The 14,803-nt window shown below is 34.9% G+C and overlaps 1 protein-coding gene across 16 annotated transcripts in view; it reads right to left on the bottom strand.

Moving 5' to 3' along the window:
- PTPRD (protein tyrosine phosphatase receptor type D) overlaps positions 1-14,803 on the bottom strand; it is a 2,332,625-nt gene that overhangs the window by 711,328 nt on the left and 1,606,494 nt on the right. For all 16 annotated transcript variants that reach the window (XM_058431780.1, XM_058431782.1, XM_058431784.1 and 13 more), the window contains exon 10: positions 4,951-4,989. The gene's annotated coding sequence lies outside the window, so the exon portion shown is untranslated. The remainder of the gene's footprint in view (positions 1-4,950; positions 4,990-14,803) is intronic.

Below are 14,803 nucleotides of genomic sequence, written 5' to 3'. Positions count from 1 at the left end.
ATGTATAACAGGTATGGGGATGCATCCACTGTTTTTTCCAGTGGTGGTGAAGGTGCCATTCTCAACATTGGTTTAATCCTTGGAGTCCCAACTAATAAACCATTTCTTTCTTTCACAAAAGGGCCTCTACTGGCCTGAAAGCATCAATGTGCAAGCTGAGGTTCCCAGATAAAATGGATCTTTTGTTGGGTGCATCTTGTAGTTTAACCAGTCTCACTATAAGACTGGACTCTGAGTGCTCCCTCACTCTTGAACTCTTTGCTGCTGCGTTTTTGTCTACTTGATACCTTCTGATGTTCATAATCAGTACTTGCTGTAGATAACAAGCATTTTTCTATAATAAGTAACTCATAAGCTCTGTGTAATACTCAGAGAGGAATAATACCTGTTTTTGGAATTAAAGGGCAAAATGAATAACTGTTTGGTCCATGCTATTACCTCGTTTTTTTTTTTTTTTTTTTTTTTTCTGGAAGCATTTATTTGAGTTTCATGAGCAAAGCTGATATCTTTGAATAAAACTTCTCCACAATCTTTCATTCTCACAATCTGAACAGAAACGTGCTTAGGTTGTGTAAATCAGATTCCTTTTATTGTATAAGACTCCAAAGATTTGTCAATAACATTTTTGCTTTTAGTCGCACCCTTAAAAATGTCACCTAAGAGTATACCTTTTTCCTCTGAACTTTTCTACATATTAAATTCAGTTTTATAAAAGTGTTAATATGAACGATACATATGTGATTACCTAGAGTGAATAAGATCACAATCAATCCAGAACAAAGCATTGTGTTTGTCTAGAGATTCCTTGCCAGGAATAATCCAAAGAGGAAATACGTGTGTTTATTTATGGTAATAACAATGCAGCTGTCCAGCAATTAAGTTAACTTGACTGTCATCTTTAACAAGCAGTATGTTTACACGGGAGACAATCTGAGGAAGGAGAAATCTATGTTGTATATGAACATGATGAAAATGTATTTTTAAACACATTGAGCCTCTGATTTCTGAAGTAAGATGACTACTTAAAACACGATGTTTAGAAAGGTGTAGATTATACATGACACACTTAAGACTCAGTCATTTCAACCTTTCTCCAAAATCACTTTTTCAACATTATTTATTCTAAATATAGAATACAATATTTATTTCATTGAAATGGGATAAAAGACCTTACTATATTCTGTGAATACATGTATTTATAAGTGTGTGTGTAGGTATGTCTGTGTACATGTGAGTATATGTGAGTATAAATGAGTAGAGTAAGAATTACTTATGGATTTAAAAACATATTTTAACTTTTTAAAATCAATTTGTGTAAAAAAAGAATAAGCCAGGTTTATTTTAACTAAATTAACTAGATAGCTTTTAAAAAAATTAAACAATCAATCAATCATGAACGTGTCAGAGGCATTTAAACCACAGCAACTCCATCTTGAATGGGGGTTGGTAAAACGATGCTGACACCTACTGGGCTGTATTCTCAGAGGGTTAAGGCATTCTAACTCACAGGATGAGATAGGAGGTCGACACAAGATACAGATCATAAAGACGTTGCTGATAAAATAGTTTACAGTAAAGGAGCTGGCCGAAACCCACCAAAACCAAGATGGCCACAAGAGTGACCTCTGGTCATCCTCACTGCTACACTCCCACCAGCGCCGTGACAGCTTACAAATGCCCTGGCAATGTCAGGAAGTTACCGTACATTGTCTAAAAAGGGGAGGCGTGAATAATCCACTCCTTGTTTAGCATATCATCAAGAAATAACCATAAAAATGGGCAACCAGCTGCCCTCGGGGCTGCTGTGTCTATGGAGTAGCCATTCTTTTATTTCTTCACTTTCCTAATAAACTTGTTTTCACTTTCCTCTATGGACTTGCCCTGAATTCTTTCCTGCATGAGATGCAACAACCCTCTCTCGGGTAGGGTCTGGATCAGGACCCCTTTGCTGTAACAAAAGAATTTATTTTCAGTTCTTTCTAATAACTTACTTTTTCTTAAAGAAGATGAAGAGAATGGAGCCTGAAAAGGACTGTTCAGTGTACATTTGGATATAATAATTACCATCTTCCCTGACTTCAGCAAGTATATGTAGATCAATAACCAATTTTCGACCATAAACAGAAAATCGGGGGCACAAACTTAGTTGTTGTAATGGAGGTGAGGAATGCCAATAAGTAGAAAGAAAGTAGAGTTGGGTCTTCTCTCTGCTAAATGATCATAGGAATGCAGAAGAATGGGGCCTTAAAGCACAGGCATCAGGACTTGAGGAATTTGCTGTTAACTGCCAAAGGAGGAAAGAGTTATAGGATTAAAAAAAAAAAAAAAAAATGCTCCCTAATGCTTTCCCACAGAGCTTGTCCAAGGCACAACTCTGAGACTGCCTTACTGCATCCCCTTTCAGCAGGTGGTCACCCGCCTTGGGAAGCGAAATTCCTTTTCCTCTCCCTTAAACATTAGTCTTTTGTATTAGACGTTTTCTCCACACCAGTATGGATAAAATTACTGTGATAATTTTCCCCCAAATAGTTGCACTAAAAATACTACATTTCACTGAGGAAGGCAGTAAAATACATTTGTAATATACACGGGCTGTCGAACAAGTTCTGGGTTCCAATTCCAGTTCTTTCTCTTTTCTCTTTGTGTTACCTCAGTCATATTACTAAGCCTTTATGACAATCATCTAAAAATGGGGACAAACAGATATTCCTTACATGATTGATTTGAGATTTATATGCGAGAATATATGTAAAACAAACCAGCCTAGTACTGGTTAAAATGGGGGAGATGGTCCTAGTTTTATTCCATTAGAGGAATGTAAGGCACCCACAGCAGGATATTCTTATGAGGCTACACTCCAGATTCAGAGCAATGAGGCTGATGCCTAAAGCTTCTTAAGTGGTTGTTTGACCTACCCCCTAAATGACTTACAAAAAGATAATGTTGAATCACAAGTACAAACACCTGTAGCAATCTTTGCAAAGTCATTTGGGTGGCTCAACTTGCAGGCAGCTAGAACCCAAGACTCCCCAGTTACGTCATCCAGCAATGTTGACCAAGTTCAAAGTACTTTCGGATTGACAACTTGCTCAAATACCATAGCAATCCTGTCACTAGGCAGTATGCTCATATTAAACAGGAAAACATCGAGGAGCAGGAAGATAAAGTGGCTCTTAATGGTGGTGCTGGGATTTTACTCAGTATTTTGAATTTAGAGTCAATGGGCGTTTTCTCTTTTGCCCCCACAGAGCTCTACTCTATGGTTATAAAAAACAATGTATGGTGGCCTAGTAGTGATGTGTATTATAGATAATGAATCATAAATAACCAAATAATTTTCTCCAAGACACTGCGACTATTAGTAAGATTATCATCCAACAAAGTCCCTTTGTTGTGATGATAATTGATTAATACATAATAGCCACCCAAACCAATGAACAACAGCAACAACCGTAAACGAAGAACCGTACTTTTCCAAGTGCTGCTAAAAAGGAATTTTTACTTTTTTTTATCTTTATGCCAATGAAAAGAAAGGTCATCTTGCTGAATTTTTGTGATTCATTCTTTGGATAGACAAACTCAATTCTACAGGTTCCTTGGTAAATCTGTGTATTACAGTTGAGATCAGCACCACTGTTAACCTTTCCTTTGCCAGCAAATAGCAATTACAGGATAACTACAGGGTAATTCCAGGGCTTTGTGTCTTTGAATGCCGGAGTAATTTGAACCATTCTAACAGTAAATTTGAATTGTTTAACATATGCTTTCAGCAGAGTATAAACACATTTTAATGATTTATTTCACCTCCTTAAATGCACAATTTTCAGTTTTTTAGAATCAAGTGATTTCATCAACATAGAAAGTTTAGAACACCAGTAAGGAAACTTGAAATAAATCAAGAAACATTTTCTTCATTTAAACATGGCTTAAATTGAGCACAAAACAAGATTCTTAGAAACATCGAATAATTGCATGATGACTAGAATTTTTTTCTTTTTCAAGGAAATAGATAAAAATATTCACGGCTTCCATTTATAAACCATTCAAGTTGTAGCTTAAATTACGTAAATTGTCAAATAAGTGAAAAAGCAAAAATTTAAAATGGAACTTTCTTCTACTTTTACCACTCTTTTCTTTCCCTTTCTCTTAAGCACTATTTATTGAATATCGTGTCTCTATATTAGTTTCCAGTCTCTACTTACTACTTTTTATTTGTTCCACCTCTCTTTTCTTTCTTCCAAATATTTACAATGAAGTGCAAGTATATGTAATCTATCTGTTTACTCTATTTGTTTATTTCTTGAAGATCTGTCTTCTTTCTTCTTTGTTATTTTCAGCTCTTCCCTTACTTATTTGCTTTCCTTTTGACTGCACTTCACACTTTCTCTTTCTCACTCCATTAACTGAAGATTCTCTCATAACCATCCCAACACATCTCATTCCAATATTGGGTGGTGGTTGTATTGTTCATACTCTGTGGTGTTAACAGAATCATGGATCCACACGAGGTGGAGTTTGGGGAAATGAATCAACTACTCACTGCTCACTGACCTACTCCATTGATAGGCTAGAGGTCACACTAAGACAATTATTAAAGAAAACAGTATATCTTATAAAAATCATTGTGCAAAAATTCAGTCTATAGATGTGTATTTGCTCTTCCACATAAAAATATACCCATTATTTAGGACTTGAAATTTCACTCCATCTATATCCACAAAGACAGTATTTTTGTGTCTGCCTACTACATACAGAAAATTTATGTATATTTTTTAAGACTCCAAATAAGTTGAAAGTGTTGAAAGTTCACTTTTATTCCTTATACTCCATAATAAAATTTCTAACAATTTTAAGAAGCTACAACCCACGGTAGTAAAGAAACACTATTAAGCAATAAAATAAATAAAATTTGAAAGCCAGGCACACAACCCAGTAGGCTTTAAATCTTACTTGTTCTTTAGATCCCACGGGTGTTCACCAGACGTCTCCCTAAACAAAGAAGAAATGTGACAACAATTAAAATGTGAAAACGATGCTATTAAAATACTGCTCATTTAGGTGATGCATGTTTATATTACTTAGCTAGTGGAAATGTCAAATTCCAACAAGAAGTGAAATTGTTTGTATTTTGGCATTTCCTTTCGCACTTATTGTTGTAAAAAAGCAACTTAAAATGTTCCTTTTAAAGCAACAAAAAGCAAAACATGTTATGATTATTCTGGAAAAAGAAATGATAGTTTTAAAATATTAAATGTATTCCCTAATCAAAATTATATGTAGTAGAAAAGAAATAACACATAGAACCATCAAGTATCATTCAACAAAAACAAACTTGTGCTAGAAAAACCTGTGAAGAATTCTTACAAAAGGGAGTATTTCTTGTGTTGAAAACCTTTGTTAAGATTTTAATTCCTTGGTAAACACACAGAAAACCCATCGAGTTTCTTTGAACAACATCACAGGATTTTTATTATAGAAAGACAGAATCTACTAGACTATGATAATAATGTTATCAGGAAAGAAAGAAAGAAAGACAGACAGACGAAAGAAAGAAAGAAAGAAAGAAAGAAAGAAAGAAAGAAAGAAAGAAAGAAAGAAAGAAGAGAAAGAAAGAAAGAAAGGAAGAAACAAAGAAAGAAAAAAAGAAAGAAAGAAAGAAAAAGAAAGGAAGAAAGAAAGAAAGAAAAAAGTCTGAATTTTAAAATTAGGCTGAGGGCTTACTAAACTTTTAATTATATACCTGGAAGTTTGGCTGGGTGCAGTGGCTCACGCCTGTGATCCCAGGACTTGGGGAGGCCAAGGCGGGCAGATCACTTAAGGTCAGGAATTCGACACCAGCCTGGCCAACAAGGTGAAACCCATCTCTACTCAAAATACAAATAATTAGCCAGGCGTGGTCATGTGCACCTGTAATCCCAGCTACTCAGGAGGCTGAGGCAGGAGAATCACCTGAACCCAGGAGGTGGAGGTTGCGGTGAGCCAAGGCTGTGCCACTGCACTCCATCCTGTGTGACAGAGTGACACTCCAACAACAACAACAACAACAACAACAACAACCTGGAAGTTTATTATTAATACAATTTTTTATCAAGGTTGAGAAAGATACAAATCCATGAAAGTGTTGTAGTGTTTCAGGAGTTTTATAATTTATAAGTAACTCTAAAAACTGGGCACCTATGTTGGCATTTTCTCAGTGATTTTCATTAAACTTGTTCACTTATTCTTCTTTTTGGAAGAGTGGAAATGAAGAAATTAACCTGGACTCTATGTGATTAGCTGAGGCAAGTGGAGACGTTAATTCATTTGTGTAAATTCCTAGAAAATAACAACTGATCTTGAGTTATATAAAGCTGATCAGTGGTGCTCTGCAGACATGGAAGGAGAAGAGAAGATGGAGGTATTAAAAGGGCCATAAATAAACTTTTGGAGCTGATGGATATTATTGCTACCTTGATTGTGCTCAAGACTTTAAAGGCATATAAATGTGTCCAAACTCATCAAATGGTATGCTTTAATGCATGCAGTATATTATATGATAATTATACCTTAATAAAGCTCTAAAAAGTGGAAGGATGTGAAATATATATTTAACGAAATGCATGGATAAACCATTCAATAAATTAATGAGAGTTGGTACTCTTGCGATTTTTGTTTTAAAAGATTATCTGTTTGCTGTGTGATGACTAGATTGAGGAGACAGTGATTGGAAATGGAGGTGAAATTATGTAAGAAGGCTTGGACCACCATAGACAGTTGACATAAAAGATGCTGGATTGATTCATGATATAGTTAGAAGGCACAAAGAAAAGGCTGGTTGAGGCAGTGAATGTGAAGGTAAGACAAAATAAGGAACCAAGAATGATGGCCAGGTTTCCGGCTTGAACAACTGGGTGCATGTGCTGCCATTTTCTGAGATGATAAAGACTGAGAATATAATAAGATTTAAGTGGAATGCAAGAATTCCATTTGGTATATATTATATTTGAAATGCTTGTGAGACAATCAAATGGAAATGTTAAGTTGGGTAAGTGTTTCTAGAAGCCAGAGGATAAGTCTGAGTTACACAACTAATTTTGAGAATTGCCAGCATATATCTAAGAGACTGAGTGGTTGTCGTGAAGTGGAAGCAAAGGTCATTGAATGAGAATAGATAAAAGCATCCAGAGTCAAGGTGCTAGATGAGGTATCTACGTGGATGTGTATATCCTCTAAATAACCAGAATGAGAGTGAAAAGCAGTTCTAGGGGCCAGAAGCTAATTTTAATTATTTCTTATGTTTTTTTAGAGACTACTTTCTTTTTTTTTTTTTTACATTCAGATCTTCTCAATTTTTATTTTTAATTTATTTTATTATTGTACTTTAAGTTTTAGGGTACATGTGCACAATGTGCAGGTTTGTTACATATGTATCCATGTGCCATGTTGGTGTGCTGCACCCATTAACTCATCATTTAGCATTAGGTGTATCTCCTAATGCTATCCCTCTCCCCTCCCCCTACCCCACAATAGTCCCCGGAGTGTGATGTTCCCCTTCCAGTGTCCATGTGTTCTCATTGTTCAATTCCCACCTATGAGTGAGAACATGCGGTGTTTGGTTTTTTGTCCTTGCGATAGTTTGCTGAGAATGATGGTTTCCAGTTTCATCCATGTCCCTACAAAGGACATGAACTCATCATTTTTTATGGCTGCATAGTATTCCATGGTGTATATGTGCCATATTTTCTTAATCCAGTCTATCGTTGTTGGACATTTGGGTTGGTTCCAAGTCTTTGCTATTGTGACTAGTGCCACAATAAACATACGTGTGCATGTGTCTTTAGAGCAGCATGATTTATAGTCCTTTGGGTATATACCCAGTAATGGGATGGCTGGGTCAAACGGTATTTCTAGTTCTAGATCCCTGAGGAATCGCCACACTGACTTCCACAATGATTGAACTAGTTTACAGTCCCACCAACAGTGTAAAAGTGTTCCTATTTCTCCACATCCTCTCCAGCATCTGTTGTTTCCTGACTTTTTTAATGATGGCCATTCCAACTGGTGTGAGATGGTATCTTATTGCGGTTTTGATTTGCATTTCTCTGATGGCCAGTGATGATGAGCATTTTTGCATGTGTTTTTTGGCTGCATAAATGTCTTCTTTTGAGAAGTGTCTGTTCATGTCCTTCGCCCACTTTTTGATGGGGTTGTTTGTTTCTTTCTTGTAAATTTGTCTGAGTTCGTTGTAGATTCTGGATATTAGCCCTTTGTCAGATGAGTAGGTTGTGAAAATTTTCTCCCATTTTGTAGGTTGCCTGTTCACTCTGATGGTAGTTTCTTTTGCTTTAGAGACTACTCTCTAATGCTTATGTTTGAATGTTCACAATGTAGGCAGGACACGAAAATATAATATTTTAGCAATTAACCTTATGTGCTGCCAATTTAACCTTTAAATTATCCTCAAAGGTCTCTGGATGTCTAATTATTTAAGAGGTATTTTAAATCACTTCACCTAAAGTACATCTCTTAAATAAACATATCTTTTGTTACATAAACACTTTAAAAATCAAATTAGAAATGAAGTACAGTTGTGTGCTGCATAACATTATCAGTCAGCAACGGACTGCATATATGACAGTGGTCTCGTAAGCTTATAATGGAGCTGAAAAATTCTTATCGCCTAGTGATGTGGTAGCTGTTGTAATGTTATAGCACAGTGCATTACTCATAGCACGTACAATTATGTGTACATCATATTTGATTGGTGCAAATGTAATTGCAGTTTTTGCCATTAAAAGTAATGGCATTAATGCTTGATAATAAATGATCAATGGTATTAATACTTGATAATCAATGACTATGTTACTGGTTTATGGATTTACCATACTATGCTATACTTCATATCATTATTTTAGAGTGTACTCTTTCTACTTAAAAAAATGTTAACTACAGAATTTTCTCAGGTGGTATTCCAAAAAAAGGCATTGTTGTCGTGGGACATGACAGCTTCATTTGTGTTATTGCCCCTGAAGATCTTCTGGTGGGACAAGATGTAGGTTTGGAAGAGAGTGTTACTGATGATTCTTACCATGCGTAGGCCTAGACTAATGTGTGTGTTTGTGTCTTAATTTTTAGTAAAAAACAGTTTTAAGTACACAAAAAATGTAAAAAGAAAAAATGTATAGAATGAGAATATAAAGAAATATTTTTGTACAGCTGTACAATGTGTGCTTTAAGCTAAGTGTTATTACAAAAGAGTCAAAAAGTTTTAAAAAGTTTATAAAGTAAAAAATCTTAGCTTACAATGAGAACACATGGACACAGGGAGAGGAACATCACACACCGGGACATGTAGCGGGGTGGGGGGCAAGGGGAGGGAGAATATTAGGACAAATAGCTAATGCATGCGGGGCTTAAAACCGAGATGACTGGTTGATAGGTGCAGCAAACCATCATGGCACATGTATACCTATGTAACAAACCTGCACATTCTGCACATGTATCCCAGAACTTAAAGTAAAATAAAAATAAAAATAATGTAAAAGAATATGTTAGCTTAGAGTAAGCTAAGGTTGATTATTGAAGAAAGAAAATGTTTTAAAATGCATTTACCGTAGCCTTAGTGTGCAGTGTTTATAAAGTCTATAGTAGTGTGCAGTCTTGTCCTTGTCCTTCATGTTACTTACTGCTCACTCGTTGATTCACCTAGAGCAACTTCCCGTCCTGAAAGCTCCATTCATTGTAAGCGTCCTATGCAGGTGTATTATTTTTTATCTTTTGTACCATATTTTTATTGTAACTTTTCCTTGTTTAGTTATATTTAGATACATATACACTGGCCATTGTGTTAGAGTTGCTTACAATATCCAGCACAGTAACATTCTGTACAGGTTTGTGGCCTAAGAACAATAGGCTATACCACATAACGTAAGTTTGTAGTAGGCTGAGCCATCATCTAGGTTTCTGTAAGTATGTTCTGTGATGTTTGCACAATGACAAAATCGCCTAAGGATGCATTCCTCAGAACGTATTGTTGTTGTTAAGTAATGCATGACTGTATAGAGCTTTGCTTAGATTTTCAAAGAAGTCAACATAATTTGCAGAACTTGAACACTTTTTCTTTGCAACATGTGCATAGAATATGAAGAAACTGCAATACGATTTGCTGAAAGTAGCTGCAAAATCTATATTGGAATACTCAAAAATAGTTGCTTTTACATGTTCGTAGAGATCAACCACAGAAACAGAGCAAACAGTATTGGAATTATAGTGTATTATTATAGAAGTAAAATAAAATGTAGAAATTTCATGGCTGGCATGACTGGTATTTTTCAAGGTAATGCTCAGCCTGAGAATAATCCACTGTACTTTTGGTTTTGTTAGTTTCCCTTGGCTTTGAACATTAGGGGATGTTTGGAAGTCAACATCCCAGATTTTTGTTTCTTCATTTGTAAAATGGAACTTATGCAAATAACTTCACAGGGTTTTGGTAGGAATAAGTGAGATAAAGTGCATACAAATGCTTTGTACAGTGTAAAGTACTATAGACTGCACAAATAACACCATCACAACAGTAAGTGAGACATCATAGCTAAATGTGGCACTTGATATTACTCAAAAGAAATATTCAGTGAACTGAATTTGTGTACTGCATTTAATTTCATTTCGAATTTTCCAAGTTGTTACTAAGGCCCAGAAATAAATATCAACTCTTCATATATGGATTAAAGAAATGTGCATTTCGTTTTTCTTTCTTTTTACTTTGTACGCTTTGCTGAATGTGAATTTTTGGCACACATGATAAACACAAAAGGCCTAGGATCTGCTCTTGGTGGATTACTTGGACTGAAACACAATTCTGAAATATGATTTTTCCATTTCCATTCTTCTATTTACACTTAGTTGCTTTTATTTAATCTTAAATTTCAACTTTTATTTTAGATACAAGTGGTCAATGTGCAGGTTTGTTACATGGGTATATTGCACCCAGCTAGTGAGTATAGTACCCACTAGGTAGCTTTTCAACTCACGCCCCCCGCTCTCCCTCCCCCGTCTAATACTCCACAGTGTCTATTACTCCCATGTTTATGTCCATGTGTGCTCAATATTTAGCTCCACTTATAAGTGAGAAAATGAGGGATTTGGTTTCCTGTTCGTGAGTTAGTTTGCTTAGGATTACGGCCTCCATCTCCATCCACGTTGCTACAAAGGACATGATTATTTTAGTTGCTATTTAATCTTACAATTTACTTTCTTTTCTTCTTTTCTCTATTTCCTGTGATATTGCACAGCTTTCTCATTATCTCACCTTCGGTTAAGATTAAATCATTAATCATCATTTTATACCTTTTTATAAAAATAATACAAATTTTTATTTTTATAAAAATAATTTAACATAATCACCGTTGAAATTTCCAAATACATTGAAGAAAAAAAGACGAAAATGAAAGTCATTCAAAATCCTATCACTGAGAGACAACTGCTCTTGGCTTTTGGGCATACAGCTACCTAGTCTCTTTTCTATGCATTAATATATATTTTGTAGTTTCATTGATAGTGCTATGTTCTCTTTTTTACTTACTCTTCCATGAGTATTTTTAAATGATGTGAATGTTTTCCTACAATTTGTTTAGGTAGTGCATAGTTATTTTAAATTTCAATTTTATGGATGAAACATAATTTGTTAGACCTGTCAAAATGACTATTGTTGGTTCTTTTTTTTTTTTTTTCTGTATAAACAGCCTCGTGATAAACATCCTTCAGGCTATATATTTGCATGAATCATGATTAATTCCTTAGGATGAATTGCTGGATGCAGTCAAGCCTGCATATTAAATTACAAAAATTATAATATCTATTGCCAAATTATACTCCATAAAGGTAATAACATTTATCACTCCTACAAGCAAGATAGGAGAGTTCCAACTTTTCCACACCGAAGCTAATAGTAGATATTATCATTTTAAAATTTTTGCCAATTTGCTAAATAAAATTATATCTTTTATTGTTTTAATATGTGTTTCTTTGGTTACCAGTTCTGTTGAAAAGTTTATTTTTTTATTTGTATTTATTAGTTTCTGAAATGCTTCTTCACGTATTTTTGCCTACTTATTTATTAGAGCATATGTCTTCTATAATTACTTGTAATAACTTTTTATATATTAAGGATATTGATTATGAACATAAAGATTTGATTAAAAAGACCAATGATGACTTTAACATTTTCAGAATTAACATATGCCAAGATTCACCCTAAAACCCAAGAGAAAGTTTAACAGCTTTTTACTTCAACTAGATGCAAAAGTGATTTTAAATAGATGAATAAATTTAAGTAAAGTTTTATGCTTCATTTTTATTATCCAATTTTCATTCCAATTTGAATCCCTGTTGCATTCAGTTTATTGTTGTTTAGTCCCCTGTAAATTTTTTGGATCGTTTACATAGATATATTTTTATTCACTATATATTTTATTCACTATTGTTTACATAGATATATTTTGGATTGTTTACATAGATATATTTTTATTCACTATAAGCCTTCTACTTTTTCTTTCCCTTGAAAATGTGCAAACATTTTTCATTGCTTTATTATTTTATGACTTTATTTTTCCTTTATTACCCTGAAAGAGCAAGATGGTGTGACTAAGTTTTTCTTGACATTTTTTCTAAAGAGGGAGGCTTTACCGGTATGGCTAAGATTAAGACAAGAGCCAGTCTGCAGTACCATCTTTGTGGAAGGTTTTCCTATGTTCTGATAAGCTGCCCAATGCTTTGTCTTAATGTTGATGTCATTGTATAGAATGTTACTTCTTTGAGCTCAGTAGCAAAATTGTGAATGTAATCTTAAGGGAATTCATGAGCAGATGTGTATTCCTGTGTATACTCCTCTAGACTTTGACTTAGACATTCTTATTCCCTGATAAAAGACTAGAAAACCCACGGAGCTTCAAAGATTGTAAACTAGCTAATATTCACTAGTGGTTAGCGAAGAAGTATGCCACACCAACAATGAAAAGAACTGAAATAAAATCTCTTTATTATAATGCTTTATAATCTGTTCAATATCTCAGGTAACACTCACAATAATTTGGTCGCAGGTAACAAAGATACTGTAACGGAAAAAAGCATGAGCTTTGAGGACATATTAGTAGTCAGATGATGTTGGGCAAGTCAGTCTCTCAAAAAAGTCTCCTTTTCAGTAAAATAGATATAAAAAAGAAAATAATACTTATCTTTCATAACTGCTGTGATTAGAAAAAATGTAATGGATATTTAGCACTTAATATTTACCTCATCATTTATTTGTTCACCACATATATCTGAGCATCTACCAGGAGTTCTTTTCTAGACACTAGAAATTATAGTCTGCTCAGATAAACATTTTATGCTAATGGGTAACAGGTAATAAATTACAAAGAAAAGAAAAGAAAAAGAAAGAAAGAAAAAGAAAGAAAGAAAGAAAAAGAAAGAAAGAAAGAAAGAAAGAAAGAAAGAAAGGAGAAAGAAAGAAAAAGAAAAAGACAGACAGTTGGATGGGTGGATAATTTCAATGAGAACTAAGTGCCATGAAAAAAATAAAACAGGGTATTGTGGTAGTGAATGGGCGGCATTGGGTAATGCTACAGAGGATAGTCAGGAAGGCCTTATAGATAGCTGATAATTTGAGCTGAGATCTTAACAAAAGAAAGAACAGCCATGCCACGAGGAAGGGGTAAAGACCTCTAGAAAAAGCAATAAATGTAAAGGCTCTGGCACAGGGACCAGCTTTAGTGCTTGAAGAACACAAATGTGTCCAATGCGGCTAGAGTATGTTGAGCCATGAAAAGCCTGGTTTAAGACAGGTAAGAGAGGAGGTGTAGGCCAGATGTTAGATTATGTAAGGCTTTGTAAGTCATGGTAAGTTGACCATAGTAAGCTAACAGAGAGCTACCATGATAACAATGAGGGAGACAATAAAGATCAAGCTTATTATCCATTAGACAGTTTAAGAAACTGTGTTTTTCTTTGTCTAAATGTGACACAGCAAGGTAGTCATGGAGTCTGGTTTCCTGTCCAGGGTTTGTTCAGTTTTATTTTCTGTATGTTTTGTTGCTGCCTATAATAGTAATGTTTTTTCATCTTTTAAGCCGGAAGTTCATTCCTGCTCCTGATTTTTTTGTTTCTATTTCTTTTTAAAGGTATTTGCCAGTTTTCTGTGTCGACATTAGTGCTGAAGAAGCATTTACAAGATTCAATAGCTTTCTGTAGGAATTAGATCTCTGAAATTCAAAATGCTTTATTTTCATAAGAACTATGATTAACAGACACCTTTGTAGCTTTCTCATTCTCTACCTACCCCATTCTCCAAACTTCTTTTCTCTAAGCTGGACTCTCCTACTCTGACATTTTAGCCTTATCAGCCAAAGAAAGCAAGTTTCAATTCACATTCCAGGAAGGAATCTCCCCAGCCAGAGCTTCATCTCTGAAACCTACTTTTGTCTGTTTGAGCCTTCTGCTTGAGTACTGATTTCTTTCTCCCACTTACGGTTTTTCTCCTTCACTGGATACTTCCCTCTCTATCCTTGGCTCTGGCACCTGCTATGTCTGGTGTTCCACCCATTACTATTTCAGATTGTACTTCAGCTTTCTTGCATGACATCTGGCCTACATTCTGAATTTTGTCCAGCTCATTTACTACCTTCCCTCTCTGCTTTTCCAGGTGGATTTGCCAAATGTAAGGATATACCAAGAAAGAATTTGTTCCCCCACAAGGCTCTCTGCCTGCATTTAAATTAGCAATAACCTTAATTTTAAAAAGAATAGATAGATATACAATGTATATATC

Source organism: Hylobates moloch, unplaced genomic scaffold, assembly GCF_009828535.3.
Source record: "Hylobates moloch isolate HMO894 unplaced genomic scaffold, HMol_V3 SCAFFOLD_19, whole genome shotgun sequence".
NCBI lineage: Eukaryota > Metazoa > Chordata > Mammalia > Primates > Hylobatidae > Hylobates > Hylobates moloch.
Note: the sequence above shows the minus strand (reverse complement) of the source record. Positions and strands in the feature narration are given on the sequence as shown.